Raw genomic sequence first — 23585 nt, forward strand, 5'->3', positions numbered from 1 at the left:
TGGCCAGTCCAGATACACTCCTACTCTGTGGGAGCTGGAGGAAGGGACGTCTATGGCAGTGGACTTAATATTGTGCCTGGCAGAGTAACTGTTGTCAGAACAGAACAGACACCAGGACTTGTCATTGTATCCAATCCTACAGTCACTACCCTCTCCTCTCCTGCTGATTCCTTTATATGTCACTCCTATAACAGCCCTTCTCCCACTCCACTCTGCCTCCCAGTAACAGCGCCCAGTCAGACCCTCTCTACACAGCACCTGTCCATAGACCTCAAATCTCTCTGGGTGATCAGGATATGGCTGCTCCTCTCTCCTCCATGTCACCTTTCTGTTCTCCTCAGACAGAGAGAGGAATCTGTTTACTGTGTTTGGGTCCAGTGTGAGATCACAGACATCTGATGGATGAAACCAGACACAATATTAGAAATCATCATCATTCACATTAGAATGTTAACTCACTTTTCACTAATTCATTTAATGTAGATGTTTCTAGGTATCAAAAGGAGAAGTTAAGGTAACTTGAGACTTGTTGAATGATCATATGTTATACTGTATGGTAATATAAAACACACTTATTCCCATTAATTACACACACACATACACACTGAACACACACTCACACAAACACACACACTGAACACACACACATCCTGAACACACACTCACACATACACAGACAAACTGAACACACACACACATCCTGAACACACACACACACTGGACACACACACACATCCTGAACACACACACACACACACACACACACACAAACACAACCTGAACAAACACACAAACACACACACATCCTGAACACACACACACACACACACACATCCTGAATACACACACACACACACACATCCTGAACACACACATACACACACACTGGATACACACACACACATACACACATTTCTAACTTAAGACGAACATGCCACACACACACACAGACACACACATTGTCAAAGCAACTCTTTGTAAACTTTGGTGTCCCTGATTTGTGCTTCTGTAGAACTACAGCTGATATTTAATATGACCAAGTAAGTAATGATGGTGGTCTTTGACTTTGACTTCACTTGAATTAAGACTTATTCTTAGTCATATTATTCACAGCAGTCAACACTACATTTTCTAAGTCCAGGTTTCATTGTGTTCTTTCCACCATGTTCCACACTGTAGCGGTAAGCAGAAGAACAGACAGTCATTGAGGGATACACCTGAACTCACACACACACACACACACACACACACACACACACACACACACACACACACACAGTCAGCATATAACTTTGTGTGTGTCTAGTGTGTGTGTGTGTTTGATTGTGTGTCCAGTGTGTGTGTGTCCAGTGTGTGTGTGTGTGTGTCCTTTGTGTGTATGTGTCCAGTGTGTGTGTACGTGTGTGTGTGTGTGTGTGTGTGTGTCCAGTGTGTGTGTGTGTGTGTGTGTGTCCAGTGTGAGTGAGTGAGTGAGTGTGTGTGTGTGTGTGTGTGTCCAGTGTGTGTGTCCGTGTGTCCAGTCTGTGTGTGTGTCCAGTGTGTGTGTGTGTGTGTGTGTCCAGTGTGTGTGAGTGTGTCTGTGTGTCCATTGTGTGTGAGTTTGTGTGTGTGTCCAGTGTGTGTGTGTGGGTCCAGTGTGTGTGTGTGTGTGTCTGTGTGTGTGTGTGGGTCCAGTGTGTGAGTGTGTGTGTGTGTCCAGTGTGTGTGTGTGTGTCCACTGTCTTTGTGTGTGTGTATTTGTGTGTGTGTTTCCTTTTTGTGAGTGTGTGTGTCCAGTGTGTATGTGTGTGTCCAGTGTGTGTGTGTGTGTGTGTGTCCAGTGTGTGTGTGTGAGTCCAGTGTGTATGTGTGTGTCCGTGTGTGTGTGTGTGTCCAGTGTGTGTGTGTGTGTGTGTGCCCAGTGTGTATGTGTGTGTCCAGTGTGTGTGTGTGTGTGTGTCCAGTGTGTGTGTGTGAGTCCAGTGTGTGTGTGTCCTGTGTGTGTGTGTGTAGGTGTGTGTGTGTGTGTCCAGTGTGAATGTGTCCAGTGCGTGTGTGTGTGCCCAGTGTGTGTGTGTGTCCAGTGTGTGTGTGTGTGTGCCAGTGCGTGTGTCCATTGTGTGTGAATGTGTGTGTGTGTCCAGTGTGTGTGTGTGGGTCCATGTGTGTGTGTGTGTGTGTGTGTGTGTCTGTGTGTGTGTGGGTCCAGTGTGTGAGTGTGTGTGTGTGTGTGTGTCCAGTGTGTGTGTGTGTCCACTGTCTGTGTGTGTGTATTTGTGTGTGTGTTTCTTTTTGTGTGTGTGTGTCCAGTGTGTATGTGTGTGTCCAGTGTGTGTGTGTGTCCAGTTTGTGTGTCTGAGTCCAGTGTGTATATGTGTGTCCAGTGTGTGTGTGTGTGTCCAGTGTGTGTGTGTGTGTGTGTGTGTGTCCAGTGTGTGTGTGTGAGTCCAGTGTGTGTCCAGTGTGTGTGTGTCCTGTGTGTGTGTGTCCAGTGTGAGTGTGTCCAGTGCGTGTGTGTGTTTGTCCAGTGTGTGTGTGTGTGTGTGTTTGTGTGTGTGTTTCCAGTGTGTGTGTGTGTCCAGTATGTGTGTGTTTGTCCAGTGTGTGTGTGTGTCCAGTGTGTGTATGTGTGTGTCCTGTGTGTGTATGTCCATTGTGTGTGTGTCCACTCTGTGTGTGTGTCCAGTGTGTGTGTGTGTCCAGTGTGTGTATGTGTGTGTCCTGTGTGTGTGTGTCCATTGTGTGTGTGTGTGTGTCCACTCTGTGTGTCTGTCCAGTGTGTGAGTGTGAGTGTGTGCGTGTCCAGTGTGTGAGTGTGTGTGTGTGTCCAGTGTGTGTCCAGTGTGTTTGTGTGTCCATTGTGTGTGTGTGTGTGTGTGTGTGTGTATGTGTGTGTGTGTCCAGTTTGTGTGTTTGTCCAGTGTGGGTGTGTGTGTGTGTGTGTGTGTCCAGTGTGTGTGTGTGTGTCCAGTATAAGTGTCTTTGTCCAGTGTGTGTGTGAGGTGTGTGTGTGTCCAGGTGTGTGTGTGTGTGTGTGTGTGTGTATGTGTGTGTGTCCAGTTTGTGTGTTTGTCCAGTGTGGGTGTGTGTGTCCAGTGGTGTGTGTGTGTGTGTGTGTGTGTGTGTGTGTGTGTCCAGTGTGTGTGTGTGTGTGCTTTTCTTTTGTGTGTGTGTCCATTGTGTGTGTGTGTGTCCAGTGTGTGTGTGTGTGTGTGTGTGTCCAGTATAAGTGTGTTTGTCCAGTGTGTGTGTGAGGGTGTGTGTGTGTCCAGTGTGTGTGTGTGTGTGTGTGTGTGTGTGTGTGTGTGTGTGTGTGTGTGTGTGTCTGTGTCAAGTGTGTGTGTGTGTCCAGAATGTGTGTGTTTGTCCAGTCTGTGTGTGTGTCCAGTGTCTGTGTGTGTCCAGTGTGTGTGTGTGTGTCCAGTGTGTGTGTATGTGTCCAGTGTGTGTATGTTTGTTTGTGTGTGTGTGTCTGTGTCAAGTGTTTGTGTGTGTGTCCAGTGTGTGTGTCCAGTATTTGTGTGTTTGTCCAGTGTGTGTGTGTGTGTGTGTTTGTGTGTGTGTCCAGTGTGTGTATGTGTCCAGTGTGTGTGTTTGTCCAGTGTGTGTATTAATATTGAACACCATATTGAATACTGGACACACACTCACACTGATCACACACACACACACACACACACTGGACCCACACACACAGGACACACACACACACTGGACAAACAAACACACACTGGACACACACACACAGGACACACACACTAACACACACACACTGGACAAACACACACATATTGGACACACACTAACACACACACACAGTCTTTATATAACTTAGTCCAAGTGGTGGTCAGAATGTTTGTCTTAACTAGCCTGATAACTCCAACATGTCTGATATGAACATTGACATCAACCCTCTACATACTTGAGTTTCTCCAGTCTGCAGTGTGGATCCTCCAGTCCAGCAGAGAGCAGTCTGACTCCTGAGTCTCCTGGGTGATTGTAGCTCAGGTCCAGCTCTCTCAGGTGTGAGGGGTTTGACTTCAGAGCTGAGACCAGAGAAGCACAGCCTTCCTCTGTGACTAGACAGCCTGACAGCCTGCAAAGAGTCAAATCATATTAAAACCACACTGCTATTCTTTGGTGGTGAAAATAGTGGCAGTATATTTTTTCAACATATTCAGATATATCAGTGTCCTGAAACCTGCCATATCTATTCATAAATGAATGTATCATTATTAGAAATTATCATATTATTGCTTGTAGAGAGAAACATGTATAGTACGAATATTTGAGTAGACTGACCAAAGCAGTTTAAAAGCAGTATCAGTCAAAAGACAGACAGTGAGGTATCAGATTTAGATTGTATTGACTATACAGTCCACACCATATCTAGTTTGACAGTGAAGCTAACATTTTAAATGTGGCTCTATACCTCAACATTTTGGATTTCAGATCAAATGTTTCATATGAGGTGACAGTATATAATGTCACCTTTTATTTGAGGGTATTTTAATACATATCTGTTTCACCGTTTAGAAATGAAAAGCACTTTATGTATCTATTCCCCCATTTGAAGAAGTCATAAGTATTCTGACCAATTCACTTACAGTGTATTAAAGTAGTCAAAGTTTAGTATTTGGTCCCAAACTCGTTGGTTGCATTTGCAGTTTGTTTTGGTTGTGTTTTGGGTTATGTTTTGCCCAATATTAACATGGTGGATGATGACTGGAGTAATTTTCTGTCTAAGTGAGTAGATAACATGTTTCTAAACACTACTAAATTAATCTTAATGATGCCATGATTAAGAACAATTATGAATGAATCATGAATAATAATGAGTGAGAAAGTTACAGAGGCTACAACAAAACATGCTAACCTCTCACCATTACCAATAACAGAGGGGGTATGATCCTTGTTCCTCTGTAACTTTCTCATTAATCATCATTCACGATTCATTCAGGATTATTCATAATCATGGTAGCATCCACATGAATGTAGAAGTGTTCAGAAACATCTTCTATTCTTACTGACAATACAAGTGAAGTGACTCCAAAATGACAGGACATTATTCACCATTCAGTTTCTATTGGGAAAAACATCATCCAAAACACAACCAAGACAAACTGCAAATGTATTCAACAAGTTTGTAGAATCACAAGCTTGACGTAATCACTGTGGGTAAGGAATATGGGACCAAATACTAAACTTATGACTGCTTTAATACAATATAAGTGAATTTGTCAAAACTAGATACATAAAGTGCTTTCATATCTAAACAGTAACACAGATATGTATGAAAAACCTCAAATAAAAGGTGACATTACATACTGTTGCCTAATATGAAACATTCTATCTCAAATCCAAAATGCTGGAGCATAGCACCAAATTTAAAACTGTAAACTTCACTGTCCAAACACATATGGTGTGGACTATGTGTGCCTGGTAAACACATGTGGATCTGGTGAACAGTTATCACTTGTTGACCAACTACAGGAATACTGACCTCAGAGTCTCCAGTTTACAGTGGGGATTCCCCAGTCCAGCAGAGAGCAGCTTCACTCCTGAATCCTTCAGGTCATTGTTACTCAGATCCAGGTCTCTCAGGTATGAGGGGTTTGACTTCAGAGCTGAGACCAGAGAAGCACAGCCTTTCTCTGTGACGCCACAGCCTGACAGCCTGACAGAGAGATCATCATGATTTCACAAACTGTTAATTTAACACCAGTAGTGTAGAAGGACAATGGCAGATGCATTTGGTTTATTCTCTTAAACAACATATCGATTCATCTTCCGTCTCCTAGAATTGTATGGTCATATTGTTATACTAATGTGAACATCAATGCATTTATTCAATATGTTTTTCAATAATATATATATTTCTCTAAACTGAATATTTCTTCCTGATGATTAGTACTTAAATGTCATTTTATGTACTCACAGAGCAGCTCTGGAGGCTTTGACCACTGGCAGCAGCCTCAGAAGACCTTCCTCTGATCTGGAGTATTTCTTCAGGTCAAACACATCCAGCTCCTTTTCTGAAGTTAGCAACACAAAGACCAGAGCTGACCACTGTGCAGGTGACGGTTCTTCTTTTGAGGGCCTTCCTGATCTCAGGAAGCTTTGGATCTCCTCCACTAGAGAATGGTCATTCAGTTCATTCAGACAGTGGAACAGATTGATGCACCTCTCTGGAGGGGGATTCTCCCTGATCTTCTCCTTGATGTACTTGACTGTTTCTTCATGGCTCTGTGAGCTGCTTCTTGTCTTTGTCAGTAGACCTCGTAAGTGCTTCTGATTGGACTCCAGTGAGAGGCCCAGAAGGAAGCGGAGGAAAAGGTCCAGGTTTCCTGTCTCACTTTGTAAGGCTTTAACCACAGCACTCTTGTAGACAGTAACTTCAGTAACTTGCGGTTCGGCCATTAGATTCTCATTGTTGTTGATGAATGAGAGGAACACATATACAGCAGCCAGAAACTCCTGAATGCTCAGATGCACGAAGCAGTACACCTTGACCTGGTACAGCCCACATTCCTCTTTAAAGAGCTGTGTGCACAATCCTGAGTACACTGAGGCTTCATTGACATCAATTCCAGCCTCTTTCAGGTCTTCTTCATAGAAAATCAGATTGCCCTTCACAAGCTGTTGAAAAGCCAGTTTTCCCAGTGACAGAATGCTCTCTTTATTCCAGTGTGGAACTGTCTCTTCTTTCCCAAGATACTTTTCATTCTTCTGTTTGGTATGAAACTCCACAAGGTGTGAGTACATCTCAGTCAGAGTCTTGGGCATCTCTTCTCTCTTATGTTTCAGCATGTGTTCAAGGACTATTGCAGAAATCCAACAGAAGACTGGAATGTGGCACATGATGTGGAGGCTCCTTGATGTCTTTATGTGTGAGATGATTCTGCTGGCCAGGTCCTGATCACTGAATCTCTTCCTGAAGTACTCCTCCTTCTGTGGGTCATTGAACCCTCGTACCTCTGTCACCTGGTCAACACACACTGAAGGGATCTTATTGGCTGCTGCAGGTCGGGTAGTTATCCAGAGGAGAGCAGAGGGAAGCAGATTTCTCTTGATGAGATTTGTCAGCAGAACATCCACTGAGGTTGACTCTGTGACGTCACAACAGATCGTGTTCTTCTGGAAGTCTAGGGGCAGTCGGCACTCATCCAGACCATCAAAGATGAACAGAACTTTGTACTTGTCGTAGTTGGAGATTCTTGATTCTTTGGTTTCCATTGAGAAGTGATTGAGAAGTTCAATCAAAGTGTGTTTTTCCTTTTTCATCAAATTCAGCTCCCGAAAAGGGAATGAAAATACAAATTGGACATCCTGATTTGCTTTTCCTTCAGCCCAGTCCAGAATGAACTTCTGCACAGAGACTGTTTTTCCAATGCCAGCGACTCCCTTTGTCAGCACAGTTCTGATAAGTTTGTCTTGTCCAGTTAAGGGTCTGAAGATGTCGTTACATTTGACTGCAGTCTCTGGTCTTGCTTGTTTCCTGGTTGTTGTCTCAATCTGTCTCAGCTCATGTTCATTATTGACCTCTCCTGTTCCACCCTCTGTGATGTAGAGCTCTGTGTAGATCTTATTGAGAAGTGTTGGGTTTCCTTGTTTAGCGATCCCCTCAAATACACATTGAAACTTCTTCTTTAGATTAGATTTGAGTTCACGTTGAAGAATCACAGCACGCTCACCTGAATCTATAAATAACACAGAGGATATTAATATTACGTCTGTTGTAATGCCTACAGTATTCTAGGACTGTTATAACATTTTAAATTATAATACTTTATTAAATTATAATACTTTATTCTCTTAACTGACTGTATAAATGTTTTCATAATGCATTACAGACTGGTGTGACTGTGACTGATTACATTATTATGATCTCTCTCTCTGATCTCTCTGACTGATTATATTATTGATGGTATTATTCTCTCTCTCTCTCTCTCTCTCTCTCTCTCTCTCTCTCTCTCTCTCTCTCTCTCTCTCTCTCTCTCTCTCTCTCTCTCTGTCTCTCTCTCTATGAATCAACACAACACATCCCTGCTGCTACTTGATGAGGTCACGAGGTGTTGTGTTAAGGCTGCTACAATATCATTGAGTTACACAGCTATTTTAGCTGTACTTTAGCTACAGCTTTTAAATGTTCTAAAACAGCATTCAACATGAGGCAGACAGCTCTTACTTTTCTCCAGTGTGTCAGCAAGCTCCTTCTGGTTCATTTTCCTCAGGACGTGCAGTGTGATCTTCAGAGCCCCCTCTCTGGCACTGCTCTCCTGCTTCTCATCTTCAGCGTCCACCACTTCCTTATCCTGCTTCTGACTCTCAAAGCCTTCTGGGAGTTCTGGACTAAGAATCCTCTTGAACATCTTCAGCTCGTTCTTCACAATTGTCATAATATTCTCTTCAAGTAACTGAAATGAATCAAGTAAATAAGTTAAGCAAGAGACTAAATGCTTTCTCATTAACACATGAATGAATGATTGACAGATCAACTTTACTTGAGGTAAACAAAAACAAATGTACATAACAGGACCACATACACTGAATATGGAGGCCAGGTCTGTTTGATGACTCTGGGAAGACTGACCACTGAGAATCTCTGACTCTGATCTCTCCTGTTGGTTTCTGTGGACAAAACATGAGATTATATCTCCTCATCCAGGGAGTACACACACACACACACACACACACACACACACACACACACACACACACACACACACACACACACACACACACACACACACACACACGGATGGAGGGAATGTTGTGTTTGTTTAATATTGTTTTAGGACTATGAAAATGAAAAAAGGTTTAGCCTATGGATTATGAAAACAACAAAAAGAAAAGGTAAAATGACTAGAGACAGTGTTGTTTAACTCACTGACCATGACCCATCAGTTCTTCTTACCTTTGTTCACTAGAAAAGTCTCCCTCTCTAAACTGTAGAGGTTGTTCCATAGACCAGTCACTCTTCATGGACACACAGCTGGGTACAGGGGAGGCTGGTCTCTCCTGCTTGATTGGACTTCAACACAACAGAGACAAACATTACGTATCTCATCTACTCTGAGCTCAGATGGGGAAACATATGAAGAGTTTCATTCTAAAACGCAATTTTCAGAAATGTTGGTAAATTAGCTTTTATTCTTTAAAGAAATTATGAAAGAGATTGGTGTGTTTTTTCACTATCTAATCATGGCATGGGGTTGTTCAATGACAGACATGTATTTGTTTAAAATCCATCACTTGATGGTTTAATTTCAGAGACAAATAATGTGTTTCTTTTGTAAAATGCTACATATCTGCCTCACTCTCAGAGAAATCAGAAGTTTTGCTAGGTTTTACACAGTAATAAATGTAACAAATAACTACATTTGTAATAAAGAACTGTACACATGTACAACATTCAATACAGTAATATGAGATCTGTATGTAAAACATTTACATTTGTCATTTTAGTCATTTAGCAGATGTTCTTATCCAGGACTGGTTTCCCAAAAGCATCTTAAGGCTAAGTTCATTGTTAGAATCTTCCTAGGAGCATCATAGATGCTTTTTTGCCCTTCCGCATGACTTTATACACAGAAGATCTCCAGTAAACATAGAATCACATGGTTTAACCGTCTCTTTGTGACCACAGATAAATTCAGAACAAAGTTGAGTACAAATACAAAGTTGCCAATGTCTTTGCAATTGATTCGAACAAGGGACTTATACAAATTTGTTTCAAAAGAAAACCGAGATGACTGCACTAAAATATAAACAGTAGGCTATAGGCCTATTTCAATCATATTGAAATATATTTCATGTTCAATTAATTGAGTTCTATTTTGCTACTTGTAGACTACGGTCTGTAATTTGTCTCAATATATGTCATGATGTGTAGCCTAACATGTGCCCAATGATGTGCCAAATCTGTGATTTAGAATAAGCCGCCTCAATATTTGCAGCCGTAGGTGGTAATATCTCTCTAGGAGCTGATCTGTCATCAGTATTGGGAACTAATTATAATGTTAAGGAAAGATTTGAATGGAGAAAACTGATCCAAGAGCAGCGCTCCCTTTCTTTCGATCCTATCAGTATCGATACATGCTCCACCGGACGTGATACCTTGCTGCTAATCCAGTTTCTGCTATGGAACCCTGACCTGTTCACTGGACGTGCTACCTTGTCCCAAACCTGCTGTTTCGACCCTCTCTCTCTCCCCCTCTCCTTATCTCTCTCTACAACACCTGCTGTCTCGACCTCTGAATGCTTGGCTATGAACAGCCAACTGACATTTACTCCTGAGGTGCTGACGTGTTGCACCCTCTATAACCACAGTGATTATTATTTGACCCTGCTGGTCATCTATGAACATTTGAAAATCTTGAAGAACGATCTGGCCTTAATGGCCATTTCCTCTTATAATCTCCCCCCAGCACAGCCAGAAGAGGACTGGCCTCCCCTCAGAGCCTGGTTCCTCTCTAGGTTTCTTCCTAGGTTCCTGCCTTTCTAGGGAGTTTTTCCTAGCCACCGTGCTTCTACATCTGCATTGCTTGCTCTTTGGGGTTTTAGACTGGGTTTCTATATAAGCACTTGGTGACAACTGCTGATGTAGAAAATGTCTTCTGGGAACGCATATGAAGCAGACCAGGCCAGGGTTTGGGGTTTAAGAAGTCAATGAGAGGTAAAAATGACTTCCTTAGTTGTTAATTTTGAAAATGTTCTGTCTTAAGTAGTTTAACAAACGGACACATTTTCATGTTAGTCATAAACAACTTTATATCGAAAAAGTGCCTTTGATTTGACGGCCTGCACATGTGCAGTTCGGCACAAGACGACCATTAGACCCAATGACGTAAAGTGGGGAGAACAAGTATTTGATACACTGCCGATTTTGCAGGTTTTCCTACTTACAAAGCATGTAGAGGTCTGTAATTTTTATCATAGCTACACTTCAACTGTGAGAGACGGAATCTAAAACACAAATCCAGAAAATCACATTGTATGATTTTTAAGTAATTCATTTGCATTTTATTGCATGACATAAGTATTTGATCACCTACCAACTGTCAGCTTCCTGCTTCCTCTGTTTGTCTCCTGGCCTCTAGAGGTCAGCTGTGTTCCCCTTTGCCTTAGTTTTTCCTCATGTGTCCTAATTAGCTTATCTATGTCACCTGTGCCTTGTTTCCCCTTGAGTATTTTAGCTGTGTGTTTTCCCCTTGTTTCTCACTTGGTTATTGCGTCCTGTCTATGTGTCTCCTGCTTTGTCCCACCGTATCAGTCCTAGTAAGTGATTCGAAGTTATCTTTTGTTTGTTTTTCTCCCCTCGGGGAGTTGTTTTGTTTTGCCTCCTGTTTTGAACATTAAATCTACTTACCTGGAGTATTGCCTGGGGTGTTTCATTTGGGTCCTACAACATCTCCTCTGTGGCAAGGGGTAGTACCCCCAGCTCTACACATTTGAGACCGGAGTTCCAGCCCGGCTTGTGACAGAATAACCAAGTCAATCATGGACCCAGAAACACTCAGTTCCCAGGACCTGTTGGCGGTGATCATTCGACATGAGGCTTCTTTCCAGCGCCATGAAGCCGTTCTCAGCCGACAAGAGGAGCTGATGGCTAGACATTCTCAACTCCTGGCCGAAATGATGAGTTCCCTTCACCAGCTCTTTGAACGCCTCCTTGGTTCTCCCCCTTCCCCGGTCACCTCCCAGTGACGACAGGCCTTCTCGGTTGGCGGAGCCCCGACTACCACCTCCCAAGCCCTTTTCTGGGGATCCAAGCTCTTGTCAGGGTTTCCTCACCCAATGCTCCCTCACCTTCGAGCTCCAACCCTCAAGTTTTCCCACAGACCGTTCCAAGATTGCCTACCTCATTACCCTTCTTTCAGACAAGGCGCTCGCCTGGGCCTCTGCGGTGTGGCAGTCCCAGGAGGCCTGTTGTGACTCCCACGCTGCATTTGTAGAAGAGTTCAAGCGGGTGTTCGATCATCCTGTCAGTGGGCGGGAGGCTTCCAAGCGCCTACTGTCTCTCCGTCAGGGCCCCCGAAGCACGGCAGATTTTGCCATTGAGTTCCGAACCATAGCAGCAAGGAGCGGATGGAATGATGAAGCGCTGAGGGTCTGCTTTCAGGGAGGGTTATCTGAGCCCCTTCAAGATGAGTTAGCCACCCGTGAACCAGCTGAAGATCTCGAGTCCCTCATAGCCTTGGCCATCCGCCTGGACAATCGTCTAAGAGAGCGGAGAACGGCTCGCCGTCAGGTGTCTCAGTCCCAAGTTCCTCTGAGCAGCTCTGTTTCTCCTGTTTGGACTCCGTCATTCAGAGCTGCCCCGGCTCCTGAACTGCCCCAGGATTCCCCGGAGAGCATGCAGTTAGGCCGTTCCAGGCTTTCTTCCAACGAAAGGGAACGTCGCATGAGGGAGCGTCGGTGCCTCTACTGCGGGGTTGCCGGCCACTTCCGCTCCACTTGCCCCGAGCTGGGAAACGCCTGTCCCCGCCCAGCTACAGGAGGGTTGTGATGGGGAAAATTAGAGCTTCTCCTACTAACGCGGTCCTAGCTATTCCAGCCACTCTGTCCTGGGAGGGCCACCAGCATCGGGTCCAGGCTATGATCGATTCCGGTGCCGCAGGTGATTTTATGGATGTAACCTTGGCTAAGGAACTTAAGATCCCTACCCAACTACTTCCTCAACCCCAGGCAGTTACAGCCTTAGATGGCAGACCTCTGGAACCAGGAAAAGTTACTGAGGCGACTCAGTCCCTGCGACTTACCATCTCTCAACACCAGCAGGAGGAGACCTTCTATCTCATTGACTCTCCCGAGTATCCTATTATCCTGGGTCACCCTTGGCTATGCAGACATAATCCCCAGATCGACTGGCCTACTGGCACCATTCTTAGCTGGGGTCCCACTTGCCAACTCACCTGCATGCTTCAGAGTTCCTCAGCCCCTAGTACCCAGTTTCAAGAGTCTGTTGACGTCTCCCGAGTCCCCAGTGTTTACCATCGGTTCAAAGCAGTGTTCAGCAAGGCCCGGGCTACTGCCTTACCGCCTCATCGCACTTATGACTGTGCCATTGATCTACTCCCTGGGTGCTGCCCTCCTAGAGGTCGGATCTTTCCTTGTCCTCCCCGAGCACGCAGCTATGGACACCTACATTAAGGAGTCCTTGGCAGCCGGCCTCATCTATGCCTCTACTTCCCGGCTGGGGCGGGCTTCTTTTTTGTTGAAAAGAAAGACGGGGGTCTGAGGCCTTGTATTGATTACCGGGGACTCAACAAGATCACGGTTCGGAATCGATACCCTCTTCCTCTCATGGCCACTGCTTTTGAGCTGCTTCAAGGGGCTTCCATTTTTACTAAGCTGGATCTCCGCAATGCTTACCATCTCGTGCGGATCCGGCCAGGAGACGAATGGAAGACGGCGTTCAACACGCCCACGGGACACTATGAATATCGGGTGATGCCGTTCGGGCTCACCAATGCCCCCGCAGTATTCCAAGCCCTGATTAATGATGTTCTCCGGGATATGCTTAATCTGTTCGTCTTCGTGTACCTGGACGATATCCTCATCTTCTCGAGGTCACGGAAGGAGCATGAGGGGCATGTTAGCCGGGTTCTCCAGAGGCTCCTTGACAATCACCTCTACGTTAAGCCTGAGAAGTGTGAATTTCATGTTTCTCAGACTCAGTTTCTCGGGTTTATTGTCACTCCCGGGCACCTAGAGATGGATCCCAAGAAGGTCAAGGCGGTCCACGATTGGCCCACACCTGCCACGGTCAAGGAGGTTCAACGGTTCATTGGCTTTTCTAACTTCTATCGGAAGTTCATTAAGAATTTCAGCTCGGTGGTAGCCCCCTTGACGACGCTTACCAAGGGAGGAGGGACCAAGATTCACTGGGGTCCGGAAGCAGCAGGGGGCCTTCGAGGATCTCAAGCGCCGCTTCACTTCTGCTCCGATTCTGGTGACCCCTGACCCAGAGAGACCTTTCGTGGTGGAGGTGGACGCCTCAGAGGTGGGGGGTGGGAGCCGTCCTGTCTCAGAGGGGTGCGGATGGGAGATTACACCCTTGTGCCTTCATGTCTCGCCGCCTGTCTGAGGCCGAGCGCAACTACCACGTGGGGGATCTAGAGTTGCTTGCGGTTAAACTGGCCTTGGAGGAGTGGCGCCATTGGCTTGAGGGGGCTCAGCACCCTTTCCAGGTTCTCACAGACCACAAGAACCTGGAATATCTCCAACAGGCTAAGCGGATGAACCCTCGGCAAGCACGATGGTCCCTTTTCTTTAATCGATTCCAGTTCATCCTGACTTACCGACCTGGCACCAAGAACGTCAAGCCGGATGCTCTGTCTCGAGTCTATTCTCCCGAGGTACAAGAGAAGCCCTTGGCATCGATTATTCCGAGGTCTAGGATCGCTCGCACCTCTTCAGTGGGAACTAGAAAGAGGGGTACGAGAAGCTCTTGCCCATGAGCCCGATCCAGGCGGTGGTCCTGCCGGTCGCCTGTGCGTTCCTCTCGGTTCGGGCCCGCGTCTTGCAGTGGGGTCATGAGTCGCCCTTGACATGCCATCCTGGCAGTGCTCGCACACTGGAGTTCCTCCGACGGCGGTTTTGGTGGCCGTCCATCAAGAAGGACGTGCAGGTCTATGTGGAGGCCTGCCCTGTGTGCAACCAGGGAAAGTCGACACGCCAGCGACCCCAGGGACTGCTCCATCCCTTACCTGTTCCTCGAAGGCCATGGTCACACCTTTCTCTGGACTTTGTTACGGGACTTCCTCTATCCCAGGGCAACACCGTCATCCTTGTGGTGGTAGACCGTTTCTCTAAGGCTGCCCGGTTTATTCCCCTGCCCAAGCTGCCCCTCGGCTAAGGAGACTGCGGAGCTCCTCATGAACCATGTCTTCCGGATATTTGGCATTCCCCTGGACGTGGTCTCTGACCGAGGTCCCCAATTCTCGTCCGGTTTTGGGGGGCCTTCTGCAGGCTTATTGGGGCCACAGCCAGCCTATCGTCAGGATTCCATCCAGAGTCTAATGGCCAAACGGAACGGATTAATCAGGATCTGGAGACCACCCTGCGGTGTATAGCGGCCAGCAATCCCACGTCTTGGGCCACCTATATCATTTGGGCTGAATATGCCCACAACACCCTCCAGTCCTCAGCCACCGGATTGTCCCCCTTCGAATGCCAGTTCGGTTACTACCCTCCTTTGTTTCCAGAGGAAGAGGCGCAAGTTGGTGTTCCTCGGCCCAGCGCTTTGTCCAACGCTGTAGGCGGACCTGGAAGAAGGCCAGGTGTACCCTCCTTCGGACCTCCCAGAGATACCAAAGTCAGGCTAATCGCCACCGCCGGACGGTCCCTAGTTTCCGAGCTGGTCAGAGAGTTTGGTTGGCCACTAAGAACTTGCCCCTCCGGGTCGAATCCAAAAGCTTTCCCAGAGATACATCGGCCCTTTCCGCATTTCTAGAAAGGTTAACCCTGTGTCGTATCGTTTAGTTCTGCCTCGCTCCCTTAGAGTTAACCCCACTTTCCATGTTTCACTCCTTAAACCTGTCTTGTCTTCTCCTTTTGCCCCCACACAGACCCCCGCCACCTCCCAGGATCATAGACGGCCAGCCAGCCTACACAGTCCGCCGGATACTGGACTCCCGGAGGGTCCAGAACTCTCTGCAGTATCTGGTGGACTGGGAGGGCTACGGGCCAGAGGAGCGCTCCTGGGTTCCGGCCAGGGACATCCTGGACCCAGGGTTGATCCCGAGATTTTCGCACCCTGGGGCCAGGGTGTTCTGGAAGGAACGTCAGGAGTCGTTCCTAGAGGAGGGGGTCCTGTCAGCTTCCTGCTTCCCCTGTTTGTCTCCTGGCCTCTAGAGGTCAGCTGTGTTCCCCCTTTGCCTTAGTTTTTCCTCATGTGTCCTAATTAGCTTATCTATGTCACCTGTGCCTTGTTTCCCCTTGAGTATTTTAGCTGTGTGTTTTCCCCTTGTTTCTCACTTGGTTATTGCGTCCTGTCTATGTGTCTCCTGCTTTGTCCCACCGTATCGAGTCCTAGTAAGTGATTCGAAGTTATCTTTTGTTTGTTTTTCTCCCCTCGGGGAGTTGTTTTGTTTTGCCTCCTGTTTTGAACATTAAATCTACTTACCTGGAGTATTGCCTGGGGTGTTTCATTTGGGTCCTACAACATCTCCTCTGTGGCAAGGGGTAGTACCCCCAGCTCTACACATTTGAGACCGGAGTTCCAGCCCGGCTTGTGACACCAACAAGTAAGAATTCCGTCTCTCACAGACCTGTTAGTTTTTTCTTTAAGAAGCCCTCCTGTTCTCCACTCATTACCTGTATTAACTGCACCTGTTTGAACTCCTTACCTGTATAAAAGACACCTGTCCACACACTCAATCAAACAGACTCAACCTCTCCACAATGGCCAAGACCAGAGAGCTGTGTAAGGACATCAGGGGATAAAATTATAGACCTGCACAAGGCTGGGATGGGCTACAGGACAATAGGCAAGCAGCTTGGTGAGAAGGCAACAACTGTTGGCGCAATTATTAGAAAATGGAAGAAGTTCAAGATGACGGTCAATCACCTTCGGTCTGGGGCTCCATGCAAGATCTCACCTCGTGGGGCATCAATGATCATGAGGATGGTGAGGGATCAGCCCAGAACTACACGGCAGGACCTGGTCAATGACTTGAAGAGAGCTGGGACCACAGTCTCAAAGAAAACCATTAGTAACACACTACGCCGTCATGGATTTAAATCCTGCAGCGCACGCAAGGTCCCCCTGCTCAAGCCAGCGCATGTCCAGGCCCGTCTGAAGTTTGCCAATGACCATCTGGATGATCCAGAGGAGGAATGGGAGAAGGTCATGTGGTCTGATGAGACAAAAATAGAGCTTTTTGGTCTAAATTCCACTCGCCGTGTTTGGAGGAAGAAGAAGGATGAGTACAACCCCAAGAACACCATCCCAACCGTGAAGCATGGAGGTGGAAACATCATTCTTTGGGGATGCTTTTCTGCAAAGGGGACAGGACGACTGCACCGTAGGTGAGGATGGATGGGGCCATGTATCGCGAGATCTTGGCCAACAACCTCCCTTCCCTCAGTAAGATCATTGAAGATGGGTCGTAGCTGGGTCTTCCAGCATGACAACGACCCGAAACACACAGCCAGGGCAACTAAGAAGCATCTCAAGGTCCTGGAGTGGCCTGGCCAGTCTCCAGACCCGAACCCAATAGAAAATCTTTGGAGGGAGCTGAAAGTCCGTGTTGCCCAGAGACAGCCCCCGAAACCTGAAGAATCTGGAGAAGGTCTGTATGGAGGAGTGGGCCAAAATCCCTGCTGCAGTGTGCGCAAACCTGGTCAAGACCTACAGGAAACGTATGATCTCTGTAATTGCAAACAAAGGTTTCTGTACCAAATATTAAGTTCTGCTTTTCTGATGTATCAAATACTTATGTCATGCAATAAATGCAAATTAATTACTTAAATATCATACAATGTGATTTTCTGGATTTTTGTTTTAGATTCCGTCTCTCACAGTTGAAGTGTACCTATGATAACAATTACAGACCTCTACATGCTTTGTAAGTAGGAAAACCTGACAAATCGGCAGTGTATCAAATACTTGTTCTCCCCACTGTATTTCTGCGCATAAGCTTCAAATGAAATCAAATTGTATTTCTCACATGCGCCGAATACAACAGTGGTACACTTTACCGTGAAATGCTTACTTACGAGCCCTTTCCCAACAATGCAGAGTTAAAAAGTCACAAAAATTATCTAAATAAAAAAGGAAATAGTAACATAATAAAATAACAATAAGGTAGTTGAGGTAATTTAGGAAATATGTACATGTACATAGGGGTAAAATGACTAGGCAATCAGGATAGAGATTACATCTCCTCATCCAGGGAGTGCACACACTCACTGACACACACACACACACACACTCACTGACACACACACACACACACACACACACACACACACACACACACAGGGAGGGAATGTTGTGTTTGTTTAATATTGTTTTAGGACTATGAAAATGGAAAAAAGGATTAGCCTATGGATTATGAAAACAACAAAAATAAATGGGAAAATGGGAGAGAAGAAATTACTAGAGACAGTGTTGTTTAACTCACTGACCATGACCCATGAGTTCTTCTTACCTTTGTTCAGTAGAAAAGTCTCCCTCTCTAAAGTATAGAGGTGGATCCATAGACCGGTCACTCTTCATGGATACACAGCTGGGGACAGGGGAGGCTGGTCTCTCCTGCTTGATTGGACTTCAATACAACAGAGACAAACATTACATCTCTCATCTACTCTGAGCTCAGATGGGGAAACATGAGAAGAGTTTCATTCCAAAATGCTATATATCCTTTTTCAGAAATGTTCGTAAATTAGATTTTATTGCTTAAAGAAATTATTAAACCACTACAAGGCTTTATAAAGGCTTCTAAAGTGGGTAATTTCCACTTAAAGTTTCGGACTTGATTTGCCCTAATGAAAAATGGATCAGCCCTTACAAAAAAATGCCCCTTAATTATAATCCACATAAAAATTCATATTTGCTGTTGCTGCAGGATTATTTTCCTGCTGTGAGAAACTGGGTCAAATTAAGATATGGCATCTGTAAGAGCATTCATCTTAAAATAGCTAGGGTGCGACAACCACATATCACAGTCAAATATACAGGATACGAACATTACATTCCAGCTAAACAATGGATATAAAGTGTTTGGAAAAATCTCATTTTCATACACATCTAAAATCTAGAACAGTTATATTGAAGGTACCCATTAGTAATCATTTCTGATGAAAAAACACAAATGTATTTTTTTGTTGTTGCATATAGCGTTTTTGGAATATAAATTCTTAAACAATATTGTCAGCTCACCTCTTAGTTTTGGTGTCATGTCCCTCAGAGACTCATTTTAGAGGCAGGGCCCCCTCCTCTCTCTCCCCAGAGAGACTCATTTTAGAGGCAGGGACCCCCTCCTCTCTCTCCCCAGAGAGACTCATTTTAGAGGCAGGGGCCCCCCTCCTCTCTCTCCCCAGAGAGACTCATTTTGAGAGCACTGACCCCTAAACAGAGATGCAGCATGTTGGTTGTGGTGAACACAGTGACAACTCATTCTAGAATGTCCATTGTTCTCTTTTATTCATGATCTCTTAGAAATAAAACATTAACTAACAGACATATCGAAACAGTGAGGCTATTTAATGCAATTGCTTCTTCTAGCCCAATGACTCCTCAAAACCCACCAACAACCCCTGAAAACTAGGCCAAAACATAGCCCCTGATAGGCCTACATCTTATTTCAGATAGCCTCCAGTAGCCTGGGCAAGATGTAGGGAAGATGTAAACTGAATGATTTAGCAGCTTGCTTAGTTCAAATTGACAGATTCATTTATTTAACATGAATAGCAAGGCGATGTTGAGGTAGGAAGTGCTTCTGTTGCCCAGTAGCCTGCTGGAATAGGCTACTGAGGATGGGGTCGTAATTTCAATCAATGAATCAAATATTAATAACATGGATATGAACTGAATAGGCCTATGCTTGTCAACAACAGCCAGGATATTTTTATACCTGTAGCCTAATCTGGCTGACTGTTACCTTCAATCTAATGCATTCTAACATCTGATCAGCAATTGCAATAGAACTGTGACCATGGTGACACTTGATAACTTCCAATTGAATTAACTAAACATGGCCATTTATAATTACATAATAACACAAGGCTACAACAACAATAAACTGAAGTTATAGGCTATTTTTTACATCTGTTTGCCAGCTCCAGGTCCAAGCGGCACGAAACGACTTGCAATGATTCCAGTCATTTCAACATATTTATAGTATAAAATGATAGGCTACTGTAACCTACATAGACATATAAATTTATAGGCTATTTAATGGTCAACAGATGTATCATTCTCCACTTAATGTCAGTTTCAGTGTGGAGTTTCTCTCATAACAGAAGCACATGAGGAAGTTCCATAACTTTCATTTCTAATTTCCACTCGAGAGACCCAAGAACTGAGCATGTGTAAAAACCTTCGCATGATATGGTTTTCCATAAGCAAAGTCGACATTAGAATGCAGTTTAAACCACCTCCGACAGAATGTATCTAACGTGCTCTAGAGCGCCTAAAGTAGTTTTCCTGTGATTTGTCACCTTATTTCTTGATGTGCATCAGTTCTAGAGCATGAATATGTTTCATGGAATAAGGGTTGTAAAATAGGTGTCTCCATAATGACAATGATAATAGCCTACCTCATAACATGTAGGCCTACTGATTAGTTTCCATTTTGAAAACTGCTTGTCTGTCAGCAACTCAGCTCAAGTAGCAGTTCTACTAACTAGTAATATCTCATTCCAGGTATTCACTCACATACTCTGTCCTTTCAAACAGATTATTGTTCAGAAAAACTTAGAAATACTCACTTTATTTTTAGTTCTCTCCATATCGTGTTTTGTGCTCTATCGTCTCAAAATGGATCCTGTATAAAATAACACATTTACTTTCTGTTTCACTCAGCAGTCTCCCCATCCTGATAATAAAGTGGTTTATTGGTATATTCCACTAGATGGCAGTAAACACCTGCTGTAACTAGACTTTACAACAGTAAGTGTTATGTTTCTTGGTCCTGGTGACTCCTGGGAAGTGTCTCAGAGGAGGATTGCTGACCTAGGATCAGGTCCCCCTGTCCATGTAATCTTATTCATTATGATTGTTTTGTCTCATGTCTCTTTATATTCATATAGCCTGGGGACCATGTAGCTGTATTGAAATCACCTTGTTTTATAACCTTCTTTGTTGCTCAGTGGTACTTCAATTGGCCGGACCATGCCCAATTCTTTCACACAGTAATGCTCCAGCATCCACTCAGAGCTTATGCATCTAATGCATTCCTCAAATACTGCAGAGTTGTTAAGCAAGTCCCTGAGATCGTCATGTTCAACCACGTTTATTTGCTTATTTGTAAGATGAAACCTGAGGGGATCGCTGTAGTGTGTCATAAATGCATCAAAAATGGTTCTGAGGTCCTCAACAATACTATTCTATACCGTAGCTGGGATGCAGTGTTCTTCACTGATGTTCTAAATAAAAAGACAGATCGTTTTGAGACCTTCAATTAGCTGCTCAGTGTTGATCTCTGTGGCTTGAACATATTCAGCCTCTGGCAGACCTTCTACATCGCTCATGTCATCTTCAATGGGATCAGTCCTAATCTCAAATTCATCATGAGGGCAATTCTCATCTAAGTTGGCGCTTAAAAGCTCTGTGGTTTTGGTAGATGTGAGACCGATAGACGCTGAAACATCTATTTGTTTTCCCACACCCATTAAGTCCACAGGTAATTAGAAAATGTGGTTCATGCTGGTGATAGAGGCCAATGTGTGAGTAGTTTGGACACAGAGAAAGAATGCTCGTTGCAAAGTGGACAATTGAAGAGAGTTGGCATTCTTCAGAAAGATTGTGAACCTTGGAATGATGGGATGGAATCATGGAGATCATTGGTACTCAGCCACTTGCAGACATCATCAAGGGACCAGTCTTCCACAGCCACACTCAAATAAAAGTTGACACATAGCGCAAAAGTGAAATGTATTAGTGTTGAGGCTAAAACAAAACCTATCCCACTCTTTTCCAGACAACCACCTTTCCTCCTAATTTGTATTTATGGTTGTTCCATAAAGAAGCAGAGCTTGTCAGGAAAGGTGAAGATGTCTGTCTCTTATAATATGGGATTCTGCAGTCCCACATTTAAGTGTTGACTCAGATAATATGATGCTCCAAATGGGGCATTAAGTTATTCTTCCATGTCAACCCAAATTGGCCTATTAGAGTTCTCAATAAAGAGAGCCTATCTGGGCAGTTATAAAGGCTTCTTGCTATAATTACATGTTAGGGAGCTTTAATCCTCCCTTCTAAGTCTTTACCTGTAATCTAGCTTTGTTCATCCTCGCCCTTTTAATAGTCCAAATGAATCATTTTGTCTATGGTGTTAAAGGTGTAGGCAGGTATGGACAGTGGAAACATGCTGATGATGTAATTCAGTTTAGGAGCTTTAACCATCTTTATAACATGTGGCCTACCCCACAATGAGATGTGTAGCTTGTCCCAGTTCTTCAACTGGAGTTGAATTTTGTTCAAACACTGTATTGATTGATTGATTGATTGACTGCAAATACATTCATTCACCATTCAGTTAGTGCTGGAAAAGATGAAGGAATTACACAGAACACACTATAATCAAACTGTATTGATTGATTGATTCACTATTCAGTTAGTATTGGATTGACAAAGGAGTAACACAGAACACACTATAATCACACTGTAAATACATCCAAATACTTTATAGAGGCTAACCTGTTAGTAGATCCATAGCGAGCTTTAAACATTGTCTTGCTTTGGTCTGAAATACAGAGGACAGAACAATCCGCCCCAATACACCAACCTGAAAGACATCAATTAGACACAAACACAACATAAACAACATGAGTATTCAATATCAAATGCATCTAACTAATCTGATCTGTTTTATGTATTCTTCTTTTTGTCAAGTCGAACATAATCTACATTGGGTCATCTGTGTGTGTGTGTGTGTGTGTGTCTGTTTTACCTGTTCGTGGTGGTTGCTACATTTCTCTATCAGAGCTCACAGCTCCCAAACTCTCCACCACTTAACTGGACAGGGGCAGGATAAGCCAGGTACTAAAGGGAGAAGGATGGAAGGAGATGGTGAGAAAGTATATCATGGGTTTAAATGACTACAATTTCTCAATATTGAGTCTAGCTAGCTAAAGTTAGCTAACGTTACAGTAACTTTTAACTAGCTAGCTACTGTAGCTAACGTTAGCTAAAACGTACCAACATTTATACAACAATTACCAGCTAACATTACAGGCTATGTAGCTTGGCTAGCTGATGAAAAACCAAGAGTACATTACATGATGTATTGTTTTTAAGTTTTTGATAGTAGTTTGATGAATTATTATCTTAGCTAGCGAATAGCTAAGGTATCACTCACCTTTCACGTCAATCCGTTGCAAGTCATCTCTTATTGGTCGCGTCTCTCCAACCATCCGCGCGCTTCCCGCTTCCAGTTGTCTTTTGACCAACGGTCTCAATTTGAATTCTGCGCTGGAGCGCCCTTTACTCACGAGGGCGCTGCTGGTTCCAAAACGAACCCCTCTTTTGAAAAGGCTTCTTCAAAGAACCCCTGAAGTCTTCAACGGTTCAACAACGAGCTGATGGCAGAGTATAGGCTTGGAAATTAATCTTAAGGTATATTTTTTACCTTATATTATCCTAAAGGATCCTACAGGAAGCTTTTCTTTTAAGAGTGTAGTTCACTTTTACTCATTTATCTGCAAAACCATGCCTTCCGAGTTGTAAAGGGGTGACCAGCCACATAATTAGTTTTAAAAGTCTACCATGACAACAACTATCCTATTGAATATATCCAGTAATAGTTTCTTCTTGTTCTAGTTAAGATCTCACAACACAGTTACGCTACTACAATTAAGGCATAAGACATAAGTATATATCATTTGAAAATGCAGACAAAATTGGCTTGAACTTGTCGTGTAATAACAATTTT

General features: G+C 44.3%; 1 long non-coding RNA gene across 1 annotated transcript; it reads right to left on the minus strand.

The window, feature by feature from the left end:
• Positions 1-20450: 20450 nt before the first annotated feature.
• On the minus strand, positions 20451-23217 carry LOC121559276. The gene is made up of 4 exons (XR_005998724.2): positions 23013-23217; positions 22605-22696; positions 22352-22439; positions 20451-20477 (listed from the first exon to the last, which is right to left on the minus strand). It is a non-coding gene; the product is annotated as an uncharacterized LOC121559276 (long non-coding RNA).
• Between the last annotated feature and the right edge of the window lie 368 nt (positions 23218-23585).

Source organism: Coregonus clupeaformis, unplaced genomic scaffold (assembly GCF_020615455.1).
Source record: "Coregonus clupeaformis isolate EN_2021a unplaced genomic scaffold, ASM2061545v1 scaf0415, whole genome shotgun sequence".
NCBI classification, from domain to species: domain Eukaryota; kingdom Metazoa; phylum Chordata; class Actinopteri; order Salmoniformes; family Salmonidae; genus Coregonus; species Coregonus clupeaformis.